Below are 12500 nucleotides of genomic sequence, written 5' to 3'. Positions count from 1 at the left end.
ATAGTGTAAATCATTATAATGATGGTAATATAAATAAGTTATAATTATAATAGTCCAAATTCCCCCTCTCCGTTTTAATACCAATTACATCTCAACCCCACACCTTAACCCCACCCCACTGACACCCCGCACGCCGTAACACTTCCCTTCCGTCATGTCAGTTAGCTGAAGCTGCGTCTTATCCCCCGAACAAGCGATCCATTGACAAAAAAAGACCGTTTCGATCACTGGAAGTTCCTTTAAAAAGAACAAAAAAAGAAAACAAAGAATAACTCTCTCTACTCTCTCTCTCTCTCTCTCTCTCTCTCTACACACAGCCCATATATTGCAAACGGCTGCATCCTATCCAGTCTGAAAGACCATTTTTGCTTTATTTCTGGCGATTCTGTACTGTGGGTAAATATAGTCCTATAAAGCTTTTGCATGGCGTACAGAAAATTAGTTAAATAAGGTCCTGTTGACCCCTGTATAAAGTACACAAAATTAGTTGAAGAAGGTCCTACTGGCCCCTGCATGAAATATACAAAATTAGTTAAATGAGATCCTGTAGACCTCTGTATAGAGCACACAGAATTAGTTAAATAAGGTCCTACTGGCCTCTGAATAAGATACACAAAATGAATTAAATAATGTACTATTGGCTTCTCCACGAAGCGTATGAAATTGGACTATTTATTGACATCAGTTCAGCAACTTTCGACCTACAAATGGAGGCAATTATCAGTCACGAATGTGTTGAGAGAAAGAAAGGCGTTTGGGCGCGGTCTTGAAAGGGGAGTCCTTGTTTCTTTCACTATCTTACTTTCTCTTTTCCTTTTCTCCTTGCTCTCACTCTCCTTTACTTTCTTTTATCCTTTCCTTGTTTCTTTCGCTATAATTTACGTTTCCTTATTATTCCAGGTTTCTCTCGCTTTGTTTTTCTGTTTTTATTTTTCCGTAGAAGAAAACTATTGTGCCGGCTTTGTCTGTCCGTCCGCACTTTTTCTGTCCGCCCTCAGATCTTAAAAACTACTGAGACTTTTTTAATATATTATAGTGTAAATCATTATAATGATGGTAATATAAATAAGTTATAATTATAATAGTCCAAATTCCCACCCCCCTCTCCGTTTAATACTAATTACATCTCCAACCCCACACCTTAACCCCCACCCCACCGCCCCCACACCCCCGCACGTCGTAACACTTCCCCTTCCGTCATGCAAAGCGTCAGTCTAGCGAACCTGTCAGTCTTATCCCCCGAACAAGCGATCCATTGACAAAAAAAAAAAAAAAAGACCGTGTCATCGATCAATCGGCTGAAGTTCTTTTAAAAAGAACAAAAAAAAGAAAACAAAAAGAATAACACTTTCTCTCTCTCTCTCGATAGATCGATCGCACAGATTCTTCGGTGTTTGGTAGATGGGACAGAGAGAGGAGAAAGTTGGCATGTTTTGTGAAGTGTATCCCATATCCTATATCCTTTTTTTTTTTTTTTTTTTTTTTTTTTTTTTTTTGAATCTGTAGTTTAACCCTTTTGTCCAGAGAGAAGAGAGAGAGAGAGAGAGAGAGAGAGAGAGAGTATGTAACAAGGAGAGGAAAAGAATAAAAACTTAATTATAAGAGAGATTGTCTGTCTATGTTTAAGTGAACGATAAAGAAAGGGTTTGAGACTGGCTGTATCGAGAGAGAGAAAGTGAAAGTGAAAGTGAGTTTTACTATAAGAGGGAGAGGGAGTGACTGAGGGAGACGTATTATAGTCATGAGAGAGAGAGACAAACGCGCAGGCAAAATGAGAGAGTCATAATTATAAGCGAGAGAAAGTGAAAGAGACCAAGCGTAACTATTACAGAGAGGGAGAGAGTGTGTGTTTATGTGAAGTGTAAAGGTGAGAACTAGAAATCTTTTGTAACTATAAAGAAGAGAAAAAGTGAGGGAAAGAGTTTGTAACCATCAGAGTGAGACTGGATATATTCAAGAACAGAAAAATGATCTTGCGATTGAGTGCAAGAGAGAGACAGACAGACAGACAGACAGAGAAGAGAGAGAGAGAGAGATACGATAGATCCCAATTTACTTGTATAAGAGAGGAAGAAACAGATTGAGTGAAAAATAAAGAAACAGATATAGTTACTACAAACACGGTAAAGATAAGCACAGAGAGTCGCTAATAAATATTGAGAGAGAGAGAGAGACAGAGAGAGAGGATTTGTGAGAGAGATTGAGAGCATCTCCAAAATCGACTGCTAATCCTCAGCCAGTCTCTGACTTACTGCCGCAATCGGCCAGTCGATTTTGTACCCAGCGGACGAAGGATCACTTGTAGTAAGGATTTCCAGATTCTTTTGCATTTCTGCTGATCTTCTTCTGATGCATTTGTTATTTTAGTTTGATATATATATATATATATATATATATATATATATATATATATATATATATATATATATATATATATATATAAAGTATATATGTATATGCATGTATATCTATATATATTTGTATATATGTACATGTATTATTGAATATGATTATTCGCACTGTAAGGGACCTCAATTTTCTTCTCATAAGACGAACTTTGGCTCGAGATTTGCCATTCCTTTGTAAAAAACAAAAAAAAAAAAAAATTTAAAAGTCAATACGAGTCCGAAGTCAGGAAATGTCCGAGTGAACCTTTTTTTTTATTTTTGGGGGTGGGGGAGGGGAAAGTTGGCGAAAGGTCTCTAACGAGAGAAAGTTTGAATATCATAAGTGAAACGTTAGACTTAAGAGGAAGAAAGAGGACGATATTTCGAGGAGAAAGGATATTTGATAAAGGAAAGATAATTTTTTTCTGATAAAGGAAAGATAAAGTTGCCAGATAAAGGAAAGACGAAGTTTATTTGATAAAGGAAAAATAAAGTTTATCTGATAGAGGAAAAATAAAGTTTTATGATGGAGGAAAGATTAAGTTTTCAGATAAAAAGATGTTATCTGATTATAGGAAGATGAAGCCATCTTGATAAAGGGAAGGTATAGTTCATCTGATATATGGAGGATAAAAGTTATCTGCCAAAGGGAAGGTATAGTTTATCTGATATAGAGAAGATAAAACTCACTGACAAAGGTAGATACAGTTTATCTGATGTAGGGAAGATAAAAGTTATCAGACAAAAGGGTGAGACATAGTTCATCTGATATAGGGAAGATAAAAGTTACCTGACAAAGAAAAAGTATAGTTCATCTGATATAAGAAAGATAAAAGTTGTCTGACAAAGGGAAGATATAGTTCAACTGATATAGGGAAGATAAGAGTTACCTGAAAAAGGGAGGATATAGTTCATCTGATATAAGAAAGATGAAAGTTACCTGACAGAGGGAAGATATAGTTCATCTGATATAGGGAAAATAAGAGTTACCTGACAAAGGGAAGATATAGTTCATCTGATATAGGGAAGATAAAAGTTACCTGATGTAGGGAAGATAAAGTTTCTCTGATTAAGGGAAGATATAGTTCATCTGATATAGGGAAGATAAAAGTCATCTGAAAAAGGAAGATATAGTTCATCTGATATAGGGAAGATAAAAGTCATCTGAAAAAGGGAAGATATAGCTCATCTGATATAGGGAAGATGAAAGTTACCTGACAAAGGGAAGATATAGTTCATATGATATAGGCAAGATAAAAGTTGCCTGACAAAGGGAAGATATAGTTGACCTGATATAGGCAAGATAAAAGTTATCTGCCAAAGGGAAGATATAGTTCAAGAGTAGCCATTTTGCTGAACAGGCCCGAATAAATAAGGAAAAATAAACGTATGAAGAGAAAGTGAATGTGACAAAGAAAACGAGCGTCTTGTGAGAAAGCGGAAAAAATATATGCTTTAGTAGAAAGTGCATAGATCTGTTAAGAAAGCAAAAAAAAAAAAGTGAGATATTATGTAGAAGAAAGCCTGGTTTTGTCAAGAGAGTAAAGGAAAAAAGAGAATATCTTTGAAAAGAAAGTCTATCTGTTGAGAAGGGGAAAAACGTTATATGCTTGATAAGAATAGAAAAGTGTAAGTGTATTTAGAAAGTAAAGTAAGATATATGTTCCACGAGAAAGCGTGTATCTGTTGAGAAAATAAAACAAAAACATTTTTCTTAGAGAAAGTATGGGTCTAAAGAGAGAGCGAGAAAAGAAAGCACGCATGAGGGTTCTGATAGGAAGCGCGTGTCTGCAGAAGAAAGCACGAAAAAAAGAAAGAAAAAGAAATTTGTATTGACGCGACTTTCCGATGAAGAGGATTTTGAGGAAATCGAACTTTTATTCCCACGTTTGTGCGATGATTCTCCGAAGTTTAAGAGAAAAAAAGGGGGGGAGAGAGAGAGAGAGAGAGAGAGAGAGAGAGAGAGAGAGAGAGAGAGAGAGAGAAACTGAGTGATTGAGTAGGAGATCGAAAGGTGAGAGGAAGAGAGAGAGACTGAGTGAGAGAGAGAGAGAATGAGAGACAGGTGGAGAGAGAGAGAATGAGAGAGAGAGAGATCGAAAAGTGGGGAGAGAGAGAGAGAGAGAGAGAGAGAGAGAGAGAGAGAGAGAGGAAACTGAGAGAGAGAGAATGGGAAAGATGTGAGAGAGAGAGAGACTGAAGGAGAGAGAGAGAGAGAGAGAGAGAGAGACTGAAGGAGAGAGAGAGAATGAGAGAAAGGTGTGGAAAAAGAGAGAGAGAGAGAATGAGAGAAAGGTGTGGAAGAAAGAGAGAGAGGGAGAGAGAATGAGAGAAAGGTGTGGAAGAGAGAGAGAGAGAGAGAGAGAGAGAGAGAGAGAGAGAGAGAGAGAGAGAGAGAGAGAGAGAGAGAGAGAGAGAGAGCTGAAAGGTGGCCTAATACAAGCTCCTCCGATTTGCGTTCTGTGTCCTAACCCCCTTCCTTTCCCCTCCTCCACCCCATCCTCTCACCCCTCTCCCGCTCCCTTTTTTTCTGACACCTGAAGAACTCCCTGGTGCTTTTTTCGTTTTTTACACTTTTTTATTTTTTTTTTATTTTTTTAGGAAAAGATTGAGATGCTCACTTTCTTGGTCTGTCAAGCGTCTGAAGGGAAATGTCGTTTACATAAGAAGCTTTTGGGAGTTAACATAAATATACTACGACGTAGAATATATACATTTAGTCAAAAACATTTTTTTATGATACTCCAACTTAGACATGAATATATTTAGACAAAAATAACCTTGTACAGAAATATACTTAGATTTTTATACGTTAAACAAATACTTCTTCGACGTGGAATACACTTTGACTTGCATAGGTTTAGTCAAAAATGTATTATGGTATTCCAGCTATATATGAATATATTTAGACAAAAATATCCTTATATAGAATTATACTTAGGTTTGTATACGTTAAACAAATACTATTTCGACGTGAAATATACTTTGACTTTCAGAGGTTCAGTCAAAAATATTATATGGTATTCCAACTGGAACATGAATATATTTAGACAAAAATATCCCTGTATAGAAATATGCTTAGACATAAATCCGTTACACAAATACTACTCATACATAAAATATACTTTCACATACATGGATTTAGTCAAACATATTTTTATGATATTCCAACTTGAACATGAATGTATTTAAACAAAAATATCCTTGTATAGAAATATGTACAGATTTAGTCAAGAATATGTTTATGGTATTCCAACTATATATGAATATATTTAGACAAAAATATCTTGAAAGTAGCTGTTTTCTTCTTCTAATTGAAGAGTCCTGTGGGACGGGAATCCTAACACCCTTATCTAGCCCAGGCCCGATGAAAACAAGAAATTGGGGGCGCGGGGAAGGGTCAAGAGATAGACCCACCTCTTAAAGGGAGTGATATTGTAAAAAGCAAGAAAACGTAAGATGGAAGAGATTTCCAGATTATATATATTTATTTATTTATTTATTTGTACATTCATTTATTTATTTATATATTCACTCATGTATTTGTTTATATTTGTTTTACAAATACTCGTTCCTATTGGTGTCTCGTCTCCCCTTCTTTCAGCTGAGCTGAATGTCCGCTGTATAATGTATGTGTTCTTGTACGTAATCTCAACATTTTTTCACATTTCATCTGCATATTTTCATCGTTCATTCTTTTCCACCTTTAGTCTCCAATTGAGCTTCTTTACAATTTCGTCCCGAGATTTAGTGTTTTTTAGTTTTTCTGTAAAAGAAAACTATTGTGTCGGCTTTGTCTGTCCGTCCGTCGGCACTTTTTCTCCATTACTTTACGTCCGCACTTTTTCTTTGCACTGTCCCCACTTTCCGCACTTTATTCTGTCGGCACTTTTTCCTGTCCCCACTTTACTCTGTCCGCACTTTTTTCCGTCTGCACTTTTTTTTCTGCCCTCAAATCTATTAAATTATTGAGGCGGAGGGCTACAAATTGGTAATATGTTAATCATCCACCCACCAATCATCAAACATACCAAATTGCAAAATTTCAGCCTTCGTAGTTTTCATTTATTTAGTTAAAGTTAGCCATACCAAAGCTTCTGGCAACAATATAGGACATGCCACCACCGGGCCGTGGTTAAAGTTTCATGGGTCGCGGCTCATACAGCATTATATCTTGACCATCGAAAGATAGTTTTATTTCCCATGGCCTTGATTATAATGGGCTTTCTAGCGGCTGCGTTAAACTGATTGCGCTGGGAAGAAACATCGGCACATTAATTACTTGTTTTTTCTTTCGTCTACTTTTCTCAGGTTTCACTTCTTCGTGGTGGCTTCACAGGTCGTGTTGTGACCCATACTTCGACACTTCACATACCATATCATTCAGCCATCATTTACTCATTTACACTTCACAGACAATATCATTTACTTATCTACACTTCACAAACAATATCATTTACTCATGTACACTTCACAAACAATACCATTCCCTCATCTGCACTTCACAAACAATACCATTTACTTATGTAGTTTTCACAAACCGTATCAGTTACTGATATACACTTCACAAACCTTATCATATACTCGTCATCACTTCACAAACCATATCATATACTCATAAACACTTCACAAACATATCATTCATTCATCTTTACTTCACAAACATTATCATTCACTCATCTGCACTTCACAAACCATGGCATTCAGTCATCTACGCTTCACAAACCATATCATTATCAACACCTCACAAACCATATTGTTATCAACACCTCACAAATCATATCGTTATCAACACCTCACTAACCACATTATCAGCACCTCACAAACAATACTATTCACTCATTTACACTTCACAAACAATACCATTTACTCATCTGCATTTCACAAACCATATCATTATCAAAACCTCACAAATCATATAATTCACTGACCTACACTTCTAAACCTATATCATACACTCGTATACACTTCACAAACCATACAACAACGCCTTTATCAGCAACCCAACAAACATCATACAGTGTTAAGTTTTCACCACCCCCACCCCCCTTTTTTTTATTGCCCCTCTTATGTCCTGCGGTGGCCTCTAATTTCATTAGAGGATTGGTATCGATTCCCTCAAATCTTGACTCGGTCGACTCCGCCCCTCTGTTGTCATTAGTACTTAACACATCTTCCGATGGTCACTAAATCGGCGTGGGATTATTATCCTTTTGTGAGAACAGCCTCAATAGGCATTTGTGGACGCGAGTGGGAGAGGGAAGCATCAAAGAGAGACTATATAGAGGTTTTGTAATTGCTTAAAACAATGATAATACTAAAAACTGGAATTAGATACTATATAGAGGTTTTGTAATTGCTAAACAACAGTTAAAACAATGATACTACTACGAAGAATGGGAAGAATTAGAGAGAGAGAATATATAGAGGTTTTGTAATTGCTAAACAACAGTTAAAACAATGATAATACTACGAAGAACTGGAAGAATTAGATAGAGAGAATATATAGAGGTTTTGTAATTGCTAAACAATAGTTAAAACATTGATAACACTATGAAGAAATGGAAGAATTAGATAGAGAGAATATATAGTGGTTTTGTAATTGCTAAACAACAGTTAAAACAATGATAATGCTACGATGAAAGGGAAGAATTAGATAGAGAGAATATATAGAGCTTTTGTAATTGCTGAACAACAGTTAAATAAATGATAATGCTACGAAGAAATGGAAGAATTAAAATGAGAATTAAGGAAAGGCCTTGTAATGGATGAACAACAGTAACAATAATAATAATGATGCGAATAAATTGAAGAATTAAAGAGAGAGAGAAACAGAGGCTTTGTAATTGCTGAACAACAATTGAAACAATGATAATGATACGAAAAAAGGCAAGAATTAAAGGGAGATAATTAAAGAGAGGCTTTGCAATTGCAAAACAACAGTTAAAACAATGATAATGATACGAAGAAAGGGAAGAATAAAATAGAGATAATTCTATTATAGTAATCGTAAAACAACAGTTACGACAGTACTCATAATACTACGAAGAAAAGAAAATATTAGATAGTCCTTTAACCGTAGAACGGAACAATTATAACCCTCATTATTAGCCTGCATTAATCACTACATTCACAATATGAGATTCGACAATAATTTGTCGTTCATTATAAGCTCACTCTAATCACTATATTCACAATAAATGAGATCTGACAATAATTTATACCTCACTATAAACTTGCACTAATCACTATATTCACAATAAATTAAATTCGACAGTAATTTGTCCCTCATTATAAACTAACTCTAATCAGTATATTCACAATAAATGAAATTCGACAATAATTTGTCCCTCATTATAAACTAACTCTAATCAGTATATTCACAATAAATGAAATTCGACAATAATTTGTCGCTCATTATAAACTAACTCTAATCAGTATAGTCACAATAAATGAAATTCGACAATAATTTGCCGCTCATTATAAATTAACTCTAATCAGTATAGTCACAATAAATGAAATTCGACAATAATTTGCCGCTCATTATAAATTAACTCTAATCAGTTTAGTCACAATAAATGAAATTCGACAATAATTTGTCGCTCATTATAAACTAACTCTAATCAGTATAGTCACGATAAATGAAATTCGACAATAATTTGTCCCTCGTTATAAGCTTGCACTAATCAATATATTCACAAGCAATGAAATTTACGAAAAATATAAGAAGCAGAAGAGGTTATAGAAGACGGTAAAAGAGACGGAGGAATTACTAGATTAAGAAACAGAGGAAGGAAAGCTTAAATAGACAGTTATTAAAACATACTGACATTTTCCAAAGCTAACGGTGTGTCCTCGGCAGAGTGGGTGATATTGAACAAGTCATTCAATTGGCTAGGGATTTAAAGATCAAGTGATTTTAGCACTACCTCGCAGATGGGGATGAAGACTCTCTCTCTCTCTCTCTCTCTCTCTCTCTCTCTCTCTCTCTCTCTCTCTCTCTCTCTCTCTCTGTTGTTTTCCGAATTTACACATATGACGTCCAGAGAGGTGAAATAACATTTCTCTCTCTCTCTCTCTCTCTCTCTCTCTCTCTCTCTCTCTCTCATTTTTACATTATTTTGTCTTTCAATTTACATACCTGACGGGTAGAGAAAGAAATAACATCTCTCTCTCTCTCTCTCTCTCTCTCTCTCTCTCTCTCTCTCTCTCTCTCTCTCTCTCTCTCTCTCTCTCTGTGTGTGTGTGTGTGTTTACATTATTTTGTCTTCTGAATTTATGTACATGACGTCCAGAGAGTTAAAATGACATTTCTCTCTCTCTCTCTCTCTCTCTCTCTCTCTCTCTCTCTCTCATTTTCCTTTATTTTCCTTTTTTTTTATTTTTCTACTTTATATACAGGTATATATATATATATATATATATATATATAAACTCCTAAAAAGTGAAATAACATTCTCTCTCTCTCTCTCTCTCTCTTCTCTCTCTCTCTCTCTTTACATTATTTTGTCATTCAATTTACATACATGACGGGTAAAGAAGCAAAGATAACATTCTCTTCTCTCTCTCTCTCTCTCTCTCTCTCTCTCTCTCTCTCTCTCTCTCTCTCTCTCTCATGTGTAAAATTTTTGTGTGAATTCAAAGAACTCCATATCATCTTTCTCCATAAATCAGCAAGACGCCTGACTGACCGCGAGCACACCCCCCCACACCCACACCCACACACAGACTCTCCAACACCCACGCACATACTGTAGAGACAGTACGCACGCCCACAAAGACGCCCACACCACACCCACGTACCCTCATAAATCCAGTCCCACTTGGCACCGCTAACCCTCTTTCAAATACATGAGGTGGTTTTCCAAACTGATTTTTTCACTCTTTCTCCGTTTTTTTTTTTATATATTTAAGGATTTTATTCAAGGCCCTTGTGTTTTTTTATCATTTCTCTTCCAATCACCTTTATATATATATATATATATATATATATATATATATATATATATATATATATATATATATATATATATATATATATATATATATATATATATATATATATATATATATATATATATATATATATGTATAATAGATTTCATTCATGAGTTTTCTTTTTTTTTCTCTCTCTCTTCCTCTCTCTTTTTATATATAATTATGTACATGGGCAGCAACAATTTCATTCATGGGTTTTGTGGCTTTATTCTTTTTTATTTTTTTCGGTCTTGGAATTGAATTGTATAAAGATATCTATCTATAGATGTATGCGTAGTTTTAACTTCACCCATGGATAGTCTGTGCCCAGTTGCGTATTAGTTTTTTACCCTGCACATATGTACGAATTCCCACGAAGTAGTAGCACCCTTAGAATTTGTACTCTCTCTCTCTCTCTCTCTCTCTCTCTCTCTCTCTCTCTCTCTCTCTCTCTCTCTCTCTCTCTCTCTCTGAAAAGAGGAAGGACGGCTTCAGTTTATCGTGGAAAGGACCACTTTTTCAGGGAAAGGTTGAACTGGTATTTGATATTCTCTCTCTCTCTCTCTCTCTCTCTCTCTCTCTCTCTCTCTCTCTCTCTCTCTCTCTCTCTCTCTCTCTCAAGCAGTGAAAGGAAGGCTTCAATTTATCATGGAAAAGGACAACTTCCAATTCTCTTTCTCACTCATGTTTGGCATTATCAGAAAAATTTAAATTATTAGTTGATAATCTTCATATTTGATAATCTCCACTCTCTCTCTCTCTCTCTCTCTCTCTCTCTCTCTCTCTCTCTCTCTCTCTCTCTCTCTCTCTCAAAAGAAAAACGAGCTTCAGTTTATCTTGAAGATGGCCAATTTCTGATTTTCTCATTCTCTCGCTTTCTCCCCTAATCACCATCAGAAAAAAGTTGAACTAATATTCGATAATCTTCATGTCTTTCTCTCCCTATCTGACACCCACTCGTAGAAGGGATAATCTCTCTCTCTCTCTCTCTCTCTCTCTCTCTCTCTCTCTCTCTCTCTCTCTCAAAAGAGAATGGACAGCTTCAATTTATCTTGAAAATTGACAGCTTCAATTTATCTTGAAAATTGACAATCTCTCTCTCTCTCTCTCTCTCTCTCTCTCTCTCTCTCTCTCTCAAAAGAGAATGGACAGCTTCAATTTATCTTGAAAATTGACACCTCTCTCTCTCTCTCTCTCTCTCTCTCTCTCTCTCTCTCTCTCTCTCTCTCTCTCTCTCTCTCTCTCATCCTTACATCAACAAATACATAAGTTTGCACCTATACATAAGACATATACAACTTGGCATGCCAGTCCTCAGAGAGAGAGAGAGAGAGAGACCTTGACATTCAAACTTGACCTGACGCGGCATTAAATCCCAGACTTCCTCAGGCCATCAAATCCTCAAATCACCTCAGACATTGTCCTTTGTTGCTCCAAATGGTGACCGCAGTCTTCTTCTTCTTCTTCTTCTTCTTCTTCTTCTTCTTCTTCTTCTCCTCCTCCTGCTCTTCTTCCTCCTCCTCCTCTCTTCTTCTTCTTCTTCTTCTTCTTCTTCTTCTTCCTCCTCCTCCTCCTCCTCCTCCTCCTCCTCCTCCTCCTCCTCCTCCTCCTCCTCCTCCTCCTCCTCTTCTTCTTCTTCTTCTTCTTCTTCTTCTTCTTCTTCTTCTTCTTCTTCTTCTTCTTCTTCTTCTCCTCCTCAGTACATGAAGATGTGTACTCAAATGTTTGATCTAAGAAAATCTTGAAGTATTTTTCTTTGGTTGGTGACTTAATTATATCTTTATTTACTGATGGTTTATTTCTTTACTCTAGGGTCAATTTGCCTTTCTTGTATTTTGCTCTGTTTTTTTATATTTTTATATATTTTATATATTTAATTCTGAAGAAAGAAGCTTGTTGTTTTACTTAATACTTTAGTTTGTTAGGCTCAAATCACCATGTGCTCATTTTGAATATATAATAATAATAATAATAATAATAATAATAATAATAATAATAATAATAATAATTATTATTATTATTATTATTATTATTATTAATGATAATAATAATTATTATTATTATTATTAATAATAATAATAATAATAATAATAATAATAATAATAATAATAATCTCATCTATAGAATCTACCTAGC

General features: G+C 35.4%; 1 protein-coding gene and 1 long non-coding RNA gene across 2 annotated transcripts in view; one reads left to right on the top strand and one right to left on the bottom strand.

The window, feature by feature from the left end:
* Nucleotides 1–12500, bottom strand: part of LOC136831662 (trace amine-associated receptor 1) — a 255956-nt gene that overhangs the window by 191163 nt on the left and 52293 nt on the right.
* The window catches only part of LOC136831760 (uncharacterized), a 176648-nt gene that overhangs the window by 163782 nt on the left and 366 nt on the right, over nucleotides 1–12500 (top strand). The gene's annotated exons all lie outside the window — the stretch shown is intronic.

Source organism: Macrobrachium rosenbergii, chromosome 1 (genome assembly GCF_040412425.1).
Source record: "Macrobrachium rosenbergii isolate ZJJX-2024 chromosome 1, ASM4041242v1, whole genome shotgun sequence".
NCBI classification, from domain to species: Eukaryota; Metazoa; Arthropoda; class Malacostraca; order Decapoda; family Palaemonidae; genus Macrobrachium; species Macrobrachium rosenbergii.
Note: the sequence above shows the minus strand (reverse complement) of the source record. Positions and strands in the feature narration are given on the sequence as shown.